This window comes from Pogoniulus pusillus, chromosome 6 (genome assembly GCF_015220805.1).
Source record: "Pogoniulus pusillus isolate bPogPus1 chromosome 6, bPogPus1.pri, whole genome shotgun sequence".
Classification (NCBI taxonomy): Eukaryota; Metazoa; Chordata; class Aves; order Piciformes; family Lybiidae; genus Pogoniulus; species Pogoniulus pusillus.
In genome coordinates, this window is record NC_087269.1 from 40,486,867 (window position 1) to 40,501,866 (window position 15,000).

At 44.2% G+C, this 15,000-nt stretch overlaps 1 protein-coding gene and 1 long non-coding RNA gene across 3 annotated transcripts in view; one reads left to right on the forward strand and one right to left on the reverse strand.

Moving 5' to 3' along the window:
* The window catches only part of EBF3 (EBF transcription factor 3), a 152,205-nt gene that overhangs the window by 78,950 nt on the left and 58,255 nt on the right, over window positions 1-15,000 (reverse strand). The gene's annotated exons all lie outside the window — the stretch shown is intronic.
* On the forward strand, window positions 3,063-6,600 carry LOC135176555 (uncharacterized). Its single transcript, XR_010302723.1, has 2 exons — window positions 3,063-3,166; window positions 5,551-6,600. It is a non-coding gene; the product is annotated as an uncharacterized LOC135176555 (long non-coding RNA).

The window sequence follows — 15,000 nt, forward strand, 5'->3', positions numbered from 1 at the left end:
CTTTGATTGATGCTTTACTCTAAGTTGTCATTAGTTAAATTAATTTTCTTTCAAAGGCTGCAGAATAGGATCCACAAAGGGAAATCTTGTGAGACTGCAAAAATAGACCATAATTTGGAGGAAATTCAGATGTATTCCCTGCTCTTGTCATCACTGCAGAGAAACACTTTAATTTGATATGAATTTCTCAGGAGAAACTTTAAATTAACTTAGATTTAGCTATGTTTGAGGTATAGCAATTCAAAGCAACCAAATAAATGACTCTTTGCTGACTCTGGTGTTTCCACATCCACACTCCTATATGTTCTTTTTTATTTTCTGCTCAGGCTAAATAAATGCCAATATTCACCTTGAAAGAGTCATCATAAAGTAACTCCCATGGGATATAAAAATATACTTCTCTCATCCTCCATCCAAACAGTGTCAGGTGAAGTTAAAAGACATGGTAAATGTGCTAAAATCTGCTTATCTGATTTTTTTTTTTTTTTGGGGGGTATAACTGAGCAGTCATCACCTCAACTGTCAAGATGCTCCATAGATAGAAAAGTGCAGTGCTTTTTAAGCACATTTGCAGGATTTTAGGGGCTGTAAGTCCTCTGTAGGCAAAATGGTTCTAAAAAGCATTAATAACTCTTAGACATCAAGGCTATTAATTTAGGACCAGCTCTAAAATATGTGCATTGAAAGAAATCCACGACACAGTTGCTATTTAAAGAGATCCATCTTAAAAAATAAACTTGAGCTCAACCATTTTACACTGCATTTACTTCAGCCTCATTTTTTGTTGGGTTGGGTTTTTTTTTGCTCATAAGTGACATGTGTGGCAATAAGACAACAAATGGAAACGAATGGATCCCAATTAAGCAACCAGAAAACTAAATTTTAATAGTGGTGTCTGGAAGGAACTGCACCAGCTGCAGAAGAACACAAAGAAATAAGTGTACAAAACCCTGGCTGCAATTTGAGGGCAGGAGGGAAGAAGAGAGTAAAAATATGATTTAAAAATGAGTCATCGACCTTGTCCAGGAGATGAGACAGGCATGGCCAAACTGCCCAGCAGTGAAATTGCTCTGAAGGAACAACCACTATAGCCTCATAGGGACACCCCAGTGGTTAGGGTGCTGTGACCCCATCCACCACCCCACAGAGGCTCATTTATGGAATCATAGACTCATAGAATTGTTTTAGTTGCAAAAGGCATCTAAGATTCCAACCATTAACCTAAGACCACTATGGCCATTAAATCATGTTCCAAAGAGTCATGTTCACATGTTTCTTGACCACCTCCAGGGATGGTGACTCCACCATCTCCTGGTCAGCCTGTTCCAATGCCTGACCACTCTTTCAGAAAAAAAAAAATTCTCCAAATCCAATCTAAGCCATTTCTGGCATTTTAGGATCTGGTGGAAAACAATCTGGGTCTGAATCACAGAATCACAGAATTAACCAGGTTGGAAAAGACCTCTAGGATCATTGAGTCCAACCTACTACCTAACCCTTCTAATTAACTAACACATGGCACTAAGTGCCTCATCCACTCTCCTCTTAAACACCTCCAGGGATGGTGACTCCACCGCCTCCCTGGGCAGCCCATTCCAATGCCAGTCACTCTTTCTGTGAAGAATATAAGCTTTTTGCTCTTTTCCCACCCCACGTTTCCCCCTTTTATCCCCCAAACCCACAGCACCTGGGTGCTGTTGCAGTCTCCTCCCACCCCAGGTGTGACCATTTTCCCTCCCTGCTCACTCCCCTTTATAATCGGCCCCAGAAGAGGCAGTAGCCCTAAGCTTGCCCAACTGGGCAGAGGATCCTCCTCCGGTTGTCACTGGTGAGTCTCCTACCTTGGTGTGTGCACACTGGGTGACTGGTGGAGGGGATCAAAGGCCGGGGGGCCTAGTTGGCCCCCCGGCTATGTAGGGATAGGCTTGATGATTGCTCTAGCATCACTCACGAATGCTGGCTGAGCTCCTCTGTGTTTAGCTGCTGCTTTCTGCTCACTTGTGAAACTGTAAAAAGGGCAGGAGTGAATCTGTGAAGCATTTTGCGAAGCTTTGAATGAGGGTGAAGGGAATGTCTGAGTGTCCCTGACAAGGTAAGTGGAACAAAACTCCAGTCTCATTGGCACTCCTTTATGTCAAAGTAGCTAAAATTCTGTTTTGTTTTGTAATGAAGCTAGAACTGGCTTTATTCAGTACCAGGTGAGATCCTGACTCTGTGAAGCCAGGCCAGGGCAGCAGATGACTGTGATGACTGTGATGCAGAGACAGCTCTAGTCACCCAGCTCCTTGCAGCAACAGCTCCCAAACCTAGTAGTTGCTGTGATGGTTGGGTGCTACCCCCACACACACACACTTTGGAAATCACCCAGACTAGACTCAGCCAGCTCTGGAAATTTGAATGCAGCTTATATTTACAGCTTAGCTCAATGTACAGCCAGATATTTACAGTATATGCAGTTATAGACAGAAATAGACAAGGTAAAAGGTAATACAGAAACACAACAGCCCTCCCAGAAACCTGAGTCCCCAGGAGGGGCTCTCAACCACCCCTGCACCTTCCCTCTACCCCTCTCAGCCTTACCCCAGTCCCAAGGAAGAATGGAGGTTTGGCCAGGGGGTTAGGAAGCAAAGTGGATTAATCAGAGAGGCTAGAGAGAGAGATGCAGCTCAGAGCTCCCAAGAAGAATGACTCCCTTATCTATGTTTGGATTCTTGTTCTTATACATCTCAGCAAGCCTGTGAGTGAATTAGACATCTGCACTGTTTCTCTTCCATAGCCTGTGATCTAATCCTTGTCACCAAAACATTCTAGCTAGCTTCAAACTAGCACAGCTGGATGTTAGGAGGAAGTTGTTGGCAGAGAGAGTGATTGGCATTGGAATGGGCTGCCCAGGGAGGTGGTGGAGGCACCGTCCCTGGAGGTGTTCAAGAAAAGCCTGGATGAGGCACTTAGTGCCATGGTCTGGTTGACTGGATGGAGCTGGGTGCTAAATTGGACTGGATGATCTTGGAGGTCTCTTCCAATCTGGTTGATTCTTTGATTCTATGGGGTGCTGTTCTCCACAGGGTTGGTGGTGGCCCTTGGCCCTGATGGATCCTCACAACACTGATTGATGCTTACATCCCAATCCTGTGTTGCTCCAAAGTCGAGACATCTTGAGCAAGGTGTAAGTAATGTTCTGCAACAAGATTTTGTCTTCCACCATTAGCACCAATAAGATTTTTACCTCTAAGTTCACTTATCATGGGATCTAACCCAAAGAGCCAATTATTCAAATTTCAGCTAGATGTAATGAACAGCAGATAACAGAAGTGAAAAAAATTCCAGTGGTATCGACAAGCTTGCACGTGCTTTTGGCAGGCAAAAGGTCGCTTTAAGCTTTAATATTTTATGAGTTTTCACTTTGATGTCATAATTCTGTAGGGTTAAGTATTTTATTGCAATATCTGTGAAAAATACCTCACGAAGCTTCTGTGGAATGAAGTTATTTCCCATTTGTTTCAGTGTAAACTAAGGTCCTTTTACAGATAACGTGAAACCTGTGTTGTAATAAGAGACACCTCTTTAATTATTCATTATTACACTTATTGGTATCTTACATCGTGCTTAACAGCAAAGAAGATGTTCTCTGCTAGAGACTCAGCAATAGCTGTGCCTACAAGTGGAGTGGTGCCAAATCCCAGCAATTTCTTGATGCTGCTTGTGCACAGCAGCATTTTGACAGAGCTGTTTGGCATTAATTTGGTGCTTTGCCACCTCTACCATTACATGTCCCTGTCAGTTCTACCCAAAAAAAGAAAGGCTGTTCTCAAAGAAGATCATTTTCTCTTCGTGGTGGATGAGAGAACTTCATAGTCACTGCAAGAAGCCACTGAGGTGCTGGACTAGGTTCAGAGAAGGTCAATGAAGATGACAAAGGGTCCAGAGACCACATCTTGTGAAGAGCAACTGAAGGAACTGGGATTATTCAGCCTGGATAAAACACAGCAGGGCAGACAATCTGGCTCTCTACAACTCCCTGAAAGGATATTGGACCCAGGTGGAGATTGGTCTCTCCTGCCAAGGAGCAAGCCATAGGACAAGAGGAAACAGACTCAGGCTGTACCAGGGGAGGTTTAAGTTGGACATGAGGAGTAACTTTTTCATGGAAATGGTTGCCAAGTCCTGGAGCAGACTACCTAAAGTTGTGATGGAGTCACCTTTCCCAGAGGGATTTCAAAGCTGTGTAGATGTGGTGCTGAGTGACAGGGCTTAGCAGTGGACTAGGAAGCTTTGACCTTATGACCTTAGAGGTCTTTTCCAGCACCCCTCCCTCCCCCCAGGGAAAAAAAATAGTTTTTATGATTCCATGTAAGGTTTTCTTGATTTCAACTGTTTAGACTAATTTGAGGTCTGGCATTTGTACCAGGGTAAATTAAAAAGCAGGTGGAATGTATTCTGTAAGAGAGGGTTTTCATCTATGTTACTTGTGCTGATAAATACAGGTTCTTCCTTTTAATTTTCTACCTGGTCCATCTGCAATATGGACTAAAAATGAGGTGAGAGCAAAGATCTTTTAACAGTACCTATCTTAGTTTGATTTTTAATTATCATTTATCAAAACACATATAAAACACAGAATCATAGAATCAGACAGGGTTGGAAGGGACCACAAGGATCATCTAGTCCAACGCCCCCTGCCGTAGGCAGGGACACCCTACCCTAGAGCAGGCTGGCCAGAGCCCCATCCAGCCTGGCCTTAAACACTCCCAGGGACAGGGCCTCAACCACCTCCCTGGGCAGCCCATTCTAGGCTATCATCACTCTCATGCTGAAGAACTTCCTCCTCACGTCCAGCCTGAACCTACCCATCTCCAGCTTCGCTCCATTGATATCCATTGACAGCTATGCATGAGGTTAATAAGGAAGCACTTTGAGATTGTTCTTTTTCTCCATAAAATGCAGCAGATGCTGAGCAGCCCATTTGAAGATGCTTTTCATAGGCCAGGTGGTTTCAGTGAGAGTCTTCAAGCAAGGAGCACAGAATCAGGCCCCAGGAGTAAAGGCGCGTATTTCTCTCCATTGCAGCGATCCCAGGAGTTTGTTCTCCCTCTTCAAAGCCAGGCAAGGGAATTTATGTTTTGGCAACTCTTAGCCTTGGGCCACATATCCACTAACCTGCATGGTGGCCACTAGCTTCAGAAGTTGTGCTCTACATTCACCTTAATGCTTAACCTGAAGCTTCCGTCTCCTCTTCATAGAATCACAGAATGATGGAAGCTGGAAGAGACATCTGGAGATCATCCAGTCCAACCCAACTGCTAAAGCAAGGGTACCCACAGCAGCTTGTTCAGGAACACAATGGCCAGATGAGGTTGGAAGCTATCCAGAGAAGAAGACTCCACAACCTCTCTGGGCAGCCTATTTCAGGGCTCCAGGGCCCTCACAATAGAGAAGATTATTCTAATCTTGAGATGGAACCTCCTGGGTTCCAATTTGTGCCCATTGCCCCTTGTCTTGCCACTGGGCACCACTGCCCAGAGCCTGAAGCCATTCTCTTTCACATCACAGGTCCTTTAACTCTTGCTGAGCGTTGAGAAGATTCCCCTCTCAGGCCACCCCAGCACTCTCAAATGGAACTTTTTTCTTTTCAAGTAACCTCTCCAGGATGCAAAAAGGAAAGATATGCAACATCACACCCACACGGAGGAGTGTCCTCTCCACCGGCACTATCTCCTCTCTGGCCCGATGACAGAAGGGTTGTTGGTTCAGCATCTTGTGGATAAGACAGCTACGGTGGAAGCAGCTGAGCAACCACATCCGTGAGGAAAACAAGAGAGCTTCACGCATATCTAGAGGGAACATCTGGGCTATTGTCAGCAACTTACAAGCATTTACCTAATTGCAGTTTTGAATGAAATTGTCCATCATAAAAGATGCCTCAAGACTGTTGATGTTGGGCGTCCCTCCGCAGCCGCCGCGGCGTACGCCCGCATCATTTGTCTTAATTTTATTTCAGCGTAGCTAACTGGAGACCCCACTTCAGAAATATTCCGAGTTTAGTTTTAATTGTAGGGCTTTCAACTCACGCAACATTTCTCTTTTGTGTTGAAAGCATCACGGTGATTTATCCTCATTATTGTGTAAATAGGTTTCGGCAGTTCTCAGTAAATAAAACAAAGAGTGACAGGAGGAGAAGGGGGAATTTGCTTTCCTACCAATTAGAGTAGCCTTAGGCAGTACTTTTAAGAGGAGATAAATCCTGCAAATCACTAAAATGATCCTGTCACATGCACCAAATATTAAAATCACACAGCGGCGCACTTCATACAGTTTGCTTTGGTTTAATGAGTTGGGGTGGGCTTCGTCATGAGGTTTGCATCTCGCAGTTGGGGACTGTTGATTGACAGTGAAGATCATGCCCAACTGCAGCTTCCTAACCAGTAGGGCCAGATGGAAAATCACAATTCATGTTTAATATGCAGGTTTTCAGCTAAAGAAAATTCCCAATTTGTCTCCTCACCTCCTACCTGAAAATTTTCCCCATAATAAATGCAAAATATGCTCCACATTAGCCAAGAATGGGGTTTTTACACACACCCCACACTCCCCTTCCAGCAAGTTATTAAAGGAGTCCTGTATAAGTGATCCCTGGTAAGTGAACAACCTGTTAACTTCTTCCATTGTGTATAGAATCATAGAATCACAGAATCAACCAGGTTGGAAGAGACCTCCAAGCTCATCCAGGCCAACCTAGCACCCAGCCCTAGCCAGTCAACTAGAACATGGCACTAAGTGCCTCATACAGGCTTTGCTTCAACACCTCCAGGGACGGTGACTCCACCACCTCCCTGGGCAGCCCATTCCAATGCCAATCACTCTCTCTGGCAACAACTTCCTCCTAACATCCAGCCTAGACCTCCCCCGGCACAACTTGAGACTGTGTCCCCTTGTTCTGTTGCTGGTTGCCTGGCAGAAGAGACCAACCCCCACCTGGCTACAGCCTCCCTTCAGGTAGTGGTAGACAGCAGTAAATTATCAAAGATTAAAACCTAAGTTTACAAAACATCTATTGCCACACTTTTAAAAGTAAGTGGTATGTTAGGCTAGAGAGAAGATCATAGAATCAGTTGGAAAAGATTTGTAAGACCACGAAATCCAACCATGATCTTATTTTGCCAAATCCTCTGCTAAACCATATCACTCAGCACCACATTTCTGCATCTTTTAAGCACATCTAGTGATGGGACTGCAACCACCTCTCTGGAAAGCCTGTTGTGGTGCTTGACAATCCTTTTAGTGAAGAAATTTCTTCTAATGTCCAACCTAAACCTCCTCTGGTGCAAGTTAAAACCATTTCCCCATGTCCTATCTCTTCTGTTCCTTGAAGGAAGAGACCAACCCCCACCTGGCTCAAATCACTTTTCATGTAGTTGTAGAGACCAAGAAGCCTCCTTTTCTCCAGGATAAATAATCCCAGTTCCCTTAGCCACTATTCAGAAGGTCTGTTCTCCAGTTCCCATCGCAGCAGACAGTTTCAAGTACTAAACAACTAACCAAATGCTTCCTTTTACTTCATTTTCTGCCTATGCCACAGGATCACAGGATGTTAGGGGTTGGAAGGGACCCAAAGAGATCATTGAGTCCAGCCCCCCTGCCAGAGCAGGACAATGCTATCTAACACAGATCACAGAGGAACATATCCAGACAGGTCTTGAAAGTCTCCAGAGAAGGAGACTCCACAACCTCCCCGGGGAGCCTGTGCCAGTGTTCTGTGACCCTTACAGTAAAGAAGTTCCCCCTTGTGTTGAGGCAGAACCTCTTGTGCTGTTATTTACCCCCATTGCTCCTTGCCACACTGGTGTGGTGAGTACTCCGTGGCTGCTTTTGGATTTACCATTACAGCAGAGACCATAACATAGTAAGGTCTGCAAAGGGCATTTTTAGCTACTGGAACAAGAGATGCTGATACAGCAGAACAGATGTAGCAAGAGATGGTTGATACCTAGCTTCCAATGCTAAACAAGGCATAGCAGGCGTAATGCACGATGCCGTAGGAGCCTTTATAACTGCTTGAGCTCAGAGTGTCCTATTTTCAATTACGATCTCTCCCTGCACTGTTCTGCTGCAGTCAAGTTTTACACTCTGACATTTATACTTAGTATATTGAGCAATGATTTTTACCTTGTTCCAGCCCTTGGGTTTTTGGTTGTTGGTTTTTTTTTCGCACGCGCGGTGCTTTATGAGAGTGGAACTAAATGTATGACAGGAACCCCAGTAACCCGAGACCTTGGGTCAGTAATGTATTAAAACAAAACAAGACACACATGGCTTTGGCACAGCAAGAAATCATGCAGGAATGGGAGCTGAGACAGGTTGAAATAAAGAAGGCCCTACCTAACAGCTGCAATTATAGCCTTCGTTAGACAACTCGATCCATTACCATGTAGAGGCTTGACAAATTACCATAAATAAGAAGGACATTGAACTGCTGGAGCAGGTCCAGAGGAGGGCCATCGAGATGATCAGAGGCCTGGAGCACCTTCCCTATATAGACAGGCTATGAGAGCTGGGGCTGTTCAGCCTGGAGAAGGTTCCAGGGAAACTTTAGAGAAGCCTTCCAGTATCTAAAGGGAACTACAAGAAAGCCAGGGAGGGATTTTTTACAAGGGCTTGTAGTGATAGGACAAGGGGGAATGGATGTAATCTGGAAGAGGGAAGATTTACACTGGAGATTAGGAAGAAATTCTTTACAGTGAGAGTGGTGAGACACTGGAACAGGTTCCCCAGGGAGGTTGTGGATGTCCCCTCTGGGAAGGTGTTCAACAACAGGATGGATGAGGGCTTGAGCAATCTGATCTAGTGAGTGGTGTCCCTGCCCATGGAAAGGAGGTTGGAACTAGATGATCTTTAAGATCCTTTCCAACTCAAACCATTCCATGAATGAAATGCCAAGTCTGAACAACAGCCAAGTCATTTAGCTTTGGTCCTGGACACTTTGGAAGTTGGTAGATCTAAATATGGCAGGGAAGACTAATTAATTCTTCAGGCTTGTGGGTGGTGTAATGATGATGATCATTGCTGTTAATTTAAAAGCTCCTTCCAACTAAACAACAGCAAATTATGATTACAGAATCATAGAACTATTTTGGTTAGAAAAGACTCCTAAGATCATCAAGTCCAGCCATCAGCCTAACACCGCCATGGCCATTAAACCATGTCCTGAAGTGCCACATGCACATATTTCACATTATAAGTGGTTAGAGGATAAAAATCATTGATTTGCAGCCTCATTTGGAGTGGAATAAGCCATCAATTTGCAAACATCCCAGAATAAACACAACTTTTCCATCACTCCTTTCAATAACATCTATCTACAAATTAAAGGCTTCACATTAAAGCCATCCTCACTGCCAACCACCCCCAAGTTAACAGATGCTGGAGTAATCTTCCCATGGTATTGATTTATAAGTATTAAATGACATGATTATATTTTATCACTTTCTCATATGTAGAAGAGCTGCTCTGCTCGGTACAGAGGATGGAGAGTGATGATTAACATTACCTCATGTGTCTGGTTTAGATTCCCTGAAACACATGTATCCCTGTGACTTCCACAGGGCACATCATCCTAACCTTCAAATGTACTATAGAATCGGAGAATTAGAGCATTGTTTTGGTTGGAAAACACTTCTATGATCTTAGAAGTCTTTCCCAACCAAAACAATTCTATGATTGTCATCCTAAGATCATAAAGTCCAACCTTCAGTCCAGCATCACCATGGCTATTAAACTACATCCCAAAGTGCCATGTCCACACATTTCTTTAACATCTCCAGAGATGGTGACTCCACCACCTCCCTGGGCAGCCTGTTCCAATGTCTGATCACTCTTGAGGCAAAGAAAATGTTCCTAATCTTCAACCTAGACCTGCCCTGGCACAATGCCAGGCCATTTCCTCTCATTCTATCACCTGATATTAAGCAAAAGGGATTGATCACCACCTCACTGCAATCTCCTTTCAGGGAGCTGTAGAGAGCAATAGGATCTCCCCTCAGCCTACTCTTCTGCACAAGAGCTGTTGATAAGTCAATGTCTTCTCACCCTCTTCACAGACATTTTTTTCCCCACATTTAAGAGTTCCAAAATTAACAGCACTGTCGTTTTAGGAGCTGAAACTGCTGCTGTGTTACTGGGTTTCAGTTGAAGTACAAAGAGAATGCAGCTAGCTCTGCTGGGCTGGGTACGATTCTAACCATCTCACTGTGATTTGACATGATTGAGCCAACTGATCACCACCCTGGCATGAAGACTTCTGGGATGGCTCCACCTGGATGAAGCACAATCCCCAGGAGGTTTATGGAACTATAGAACCCTAGAATGGCTTGATCTGGAAGGGATCTTAAAGATCATCTAGTTCCAATCCCTGTGTCACGGGGAGGGGCACCTTACACTGGGCCAGGACTCAGCTTGGTTCCTGCTGAAAATCCTGTAATTTAGATTATACTTAAGTCATACTTTGTATTTTCCAAGGTTTTCCTCTGTCTCCCCTCCCTTCTAAACTACACAATCTAAAGTGTTTCATGGCACAGGCCACAGGCCAGGTCCTGCTGATAGCAGATGAAGGGTGAGCACTCAGCATGGCTATAATTAAAACTCCAAGTGGATTTTTCTGGCTAGACAGAGATGGATCCTGCAGTGCTGGAAAACTGGTCATGACTCATCCAAGACAACACAGCAAACACGTGACAGATGCAGAAACAGAAACCATATCTGAGGCTTAATTGATTTGGTCAGCAGGACCCAAGTGAAGGGCTATTACCTTCCATCCTCTGTCTCAGACACTAAATATCACGGAATCACAGAATGTTAGGGGTTGGAAGTGACCTCTGTAGATCACCAAGTCCAATTCCCCTGCCAGAGCACAACCACCCAGAGTAGGTCACACAGGAACATGTCCAAGTGGATTTTGAATGTCTCCAGAGAAAGAGACTATCTCTTTGGGCAGCCTTTTTCAGTGTTCTGTCATCCTGACAGACAAAAAGTCTTTTCCTCATGTTCACATGGAACTTCCTATGCTCCAGCTTGCACCCATTGCCCCGTGTCTTATCATTGGACATCACTGAGAAGAGCCTGACTCCATCCTCCCCACACTTGTCCTTCACATCTTTATAAACAGGAATGTGGTCACCCTTCAGTTTCCTCTTCACCAAGATAGAGAGACTCAGTTCCCTCAGCCTTTCCTCTTAAGGGAGACATCCCATGCCTCTCATCATCTTTGTGGCTCTAATGCTGTCTAACTTCACCAGCAAATGGATAGAAGAAGGTACAAATAAGTCTTTTTTTACTACACAATTCTGATTCCCATCCTGAAACACAGCCATAGAGGCACCAGATGTAGAAAAGATTGGACGTGGCACTTTGTGCCATGGTCTAGCCTTGAGCTCTGTGGTAAAGGGTTGGACTTGATGATCTGTGAGGTCTCTTCCAATCCTAATAATACTGTGACACTGTGAAAAGGGCAGGAACACAAGAAGTCATCACATAGTTAAAGATCTTACCAGATCACAGAATGATAGAATCATGGAATGACAGGGATTGGAAGGAACCTCTGAAGATCATCAAGTCCAATCCCTCTGCTAGAGTAGGATCACCTAGGGCAGGTCACACATCCAGACTTGCTTTGAAAGCCTCCAGAGGAGACCTCACAACCTAAAGGACTCTCCAGACCTCTCCGGCTGCCTACTCCAAGGCTCTGACACACATATAGCAAAGAAGATTTCCCTCATGTTGGGGTGGAACTCTCTGTGTTCCAGTTTGTGCCCATTGCCCTTTGGCCCATCACAGGACAGATCTTGAGTCCCTAAGGGGGGGATGAAACTCAGATTGCCACAGAGAACTTCACTGCTGCTGAAAATCGTATGGTCAGTATTTGTCTTTCCATTTCAGTATTTATTAGTGTGTTTCTGACTGTAATCCCCTACTCTTAAAATTGGAAGAGAGAAATGTTACTGCCTAGAGACATCCAGCCTTCTCTGTGAAGCACCAGAAGAAGAGCAGCTTCCTAAGATCTCTACCCTAGCTGGTAAATGAATGCTGGTGGGTTTGTGTGCTCGCTCTGAGCACTCTAACTTTGGTGCTGCTGGGCTGTGGTAGCTCAGCACTTCTCACATGACAACTTAGTCTAATTGAGTGGGACAAATTATCTTACGATGGACTCTGTGCAACAGCAGCAAGACTAAATCTATACTCCCTGCTAACTCTGAACACATAATTTAGCCAGAAGAGACTAGCAGCGCCTGTGCTCTCCACAACTAGCTGCTAACAGCAGAAGAAAATTAAGTCTGGAGAAATTCTGATCTCAGTTCCAGAAAGCAGCCTTACATGTGACCTCAGAGGTAGGAAGAAAAAAACCCCACAACAACTCAAACCAAAATCATTCTTCTTCTTCTTGCACAGCCTTTCTCTTATTGCCTCTGACTCCTTGCCCCATGATCCTTGCTCCACTCTGTTGGTGGTGGGAAAGCAGGGGAGGAGGTGCAATGCCTGGCTCCCAGCAGGACAGCTCTGAAGTGAACACAGGCCTCTGCCCTCCAGCCCTCCAACCCCATACCTGGGAGTCAGGAACAATCACAAGGCAAAACCAGTCATGTTCCAGCATTGAAATTCTTTATTGGCTTTTTTTCTCACTAGAAATTTTCCAGAGTATCAAACATCTCCTTTTGTTGTTTGATGCTAATCCTGTTGATAGAGGTACAGCTCCAGAGGATATTTAGCCTGACTTATTTAGTCCTCTCCACCTTTGACTATCCCCATCCATTTTAAGAACAGAGGCTTTTTGATGTCGAATACAAAGTTGAGGCATTTAAATGAAGGACTTCAAAATACAAGCACTGCCTTTGCTGACTCATAATCTTTAATAAGAGCAGATGCTGAGCATTAATGAACAGTTTCCGTTTGCCATCATCCACCTTTACTGCAATTTTTTGGTGGTCTTTTAATTTCAAGACATTTTGTGAGAACTGTTCAGGAGAAGACTACTTTGTGCTGGGGAAAGATATAGAGAATAGCAGAATTGGTTTGGTTGGAAAAAGACCTCTAAAATCATCGAGTCTAACCTTCAACCCAAGACCACCATGGCCATTAAACCATGTCCCACGGTGCCATGTCCACACATCTCTTGAACACCTCCAGGGATGGTGACTCGACCACCTCCCTGCACAGCCTGTTCCAAAGCCTGAACACTCTTTCAGGAAATATTTTTTCCTTAATATCTAATCTAAACCTCCTCATGAATGTTAGTCCACCTACAGGGCTACTTGGACCAGTTTCCTTCTTACATCCTGACCATTTAAGACACATAATAAAAAAAAAAGAAGTAAAATTACAAGAGAAAATAATTGCAACTATTATTGTGTTGCTCACACTGTCACCAAAAGTCATTAAATCAAACTAGAGCATACCTGATACCTTAAAGCAGATCTCCACAGAAGTAAAAGGAGATGCTCTGCTTGGTCAAGCATTGGAACAGGTTGCTCAGAGAGGTGATGGAGTCTCCATCCCTGGAAGTGTTCAAGAAATGTGTAGACATGGCACTGGGGACATGTTTTAATGGCCATAGTGGTGTCAGGTTGGTGGTTGGACTCAATGATCTTGGAGGGCTTTTCCAACCAAAATGATTCCATGATTCTGTGATTCTATGATTCAAAAGGAGCCACTACCACTTTGATATCAACATTTTATTTGTATACCTATTGAAACACTTTATTTTATACACCCAGCATTAACTTAGCTCTTGCCCTCTAAAGATATGCACTGACCTCCATGCAGACTCCCTCTCTGAGTTTGACCTAACGAAGTGTGGACCCCACCAAATATCAACTTATGTCATTGTACCTGTATTTTTAACGAGCTGTTCCTTGTCTTACATCAGAAGGAATGCAGATCCATGACACAAATTGAGCTGAAATTATAGAGCCAGAACTATTGTGGTGCCAGAAAGAGAATCCTTGCAGGAAGGCTTGGAATAGTCTTCAGAGAGGGTAGATGGCAGTTCTGTAGAACCCTACCAAACCAGGAGACTGTACTAATTTCCCTCTATTTCTCATTGTATGCCTATTTTCTTCCTAAAGAAGAGTTAAACTCAAACAATGTAATTTTTTCAATCACTGGCCTACTTTGTCAGGAGTGTGCTGAGCCTCCTACCACTCCTCTTCAGCTTTACTTCATCCAGACTGTCCTCATTTTGGCCATGATCAGGTGGAAACCTTCCCAATTTCTGCCTCTAAAATGTTGTACTTGTACAGGGACCTGTAAGTCGTAGAATCACAGAATCATAGAATCATAGAATGGTTTGAGTTGGAATAGACCCTCAAGATCATCTAGTTCCAACCCTGCTGCAGGGACCCCTGAACACTTTCAGGGATGGTACATGCATTCTGGGAAACCTGTTTCAGTGTCTCACCACTTTCAAGATCATCAAGCCCAGCTTTTAACCCAATGCTCACAGGCCACCACCAAACCACGTCTCTCAATGCCACATCTAGGCATCATCAGAAGAGTTCTTGTATCAATGGTTGATGAGCTTTCCATAAAAGGTTGCTCTTTGTAAGCACTTTGGGACTCAGATTCACAGATTGCATCAGGTTGGAAGGGACCCTCAAGGGACATCTTGTCCAACCCCCCTGCAATCAGCAGAGACACCTCCAACTAGATGAGGTTGCCCAGAGCCACATCAGGTCTGATCTTGGGATGGAGAGCCTCAACCTGTTCCAGTATTTCACCACCCTCACTGTGAAAACTTCCTCCTCATGTCTAACCTAAATCTCCTCTGCTCCAGTGTCAAACCTCTGCCCCTCCTCCTGTCACTGCAAGCTCTTTTAAATGGTCCCTTTCCAATCTTCCTGTTAGGTCCCCTTTAGATATTGAAATGCTGCTATAATATCTCCCTCTTCTCCTGACTCCTGAAGGATCTTCAAAAAGGAATAGGAACAAATACAGATGATGTCATGATAGGATGAG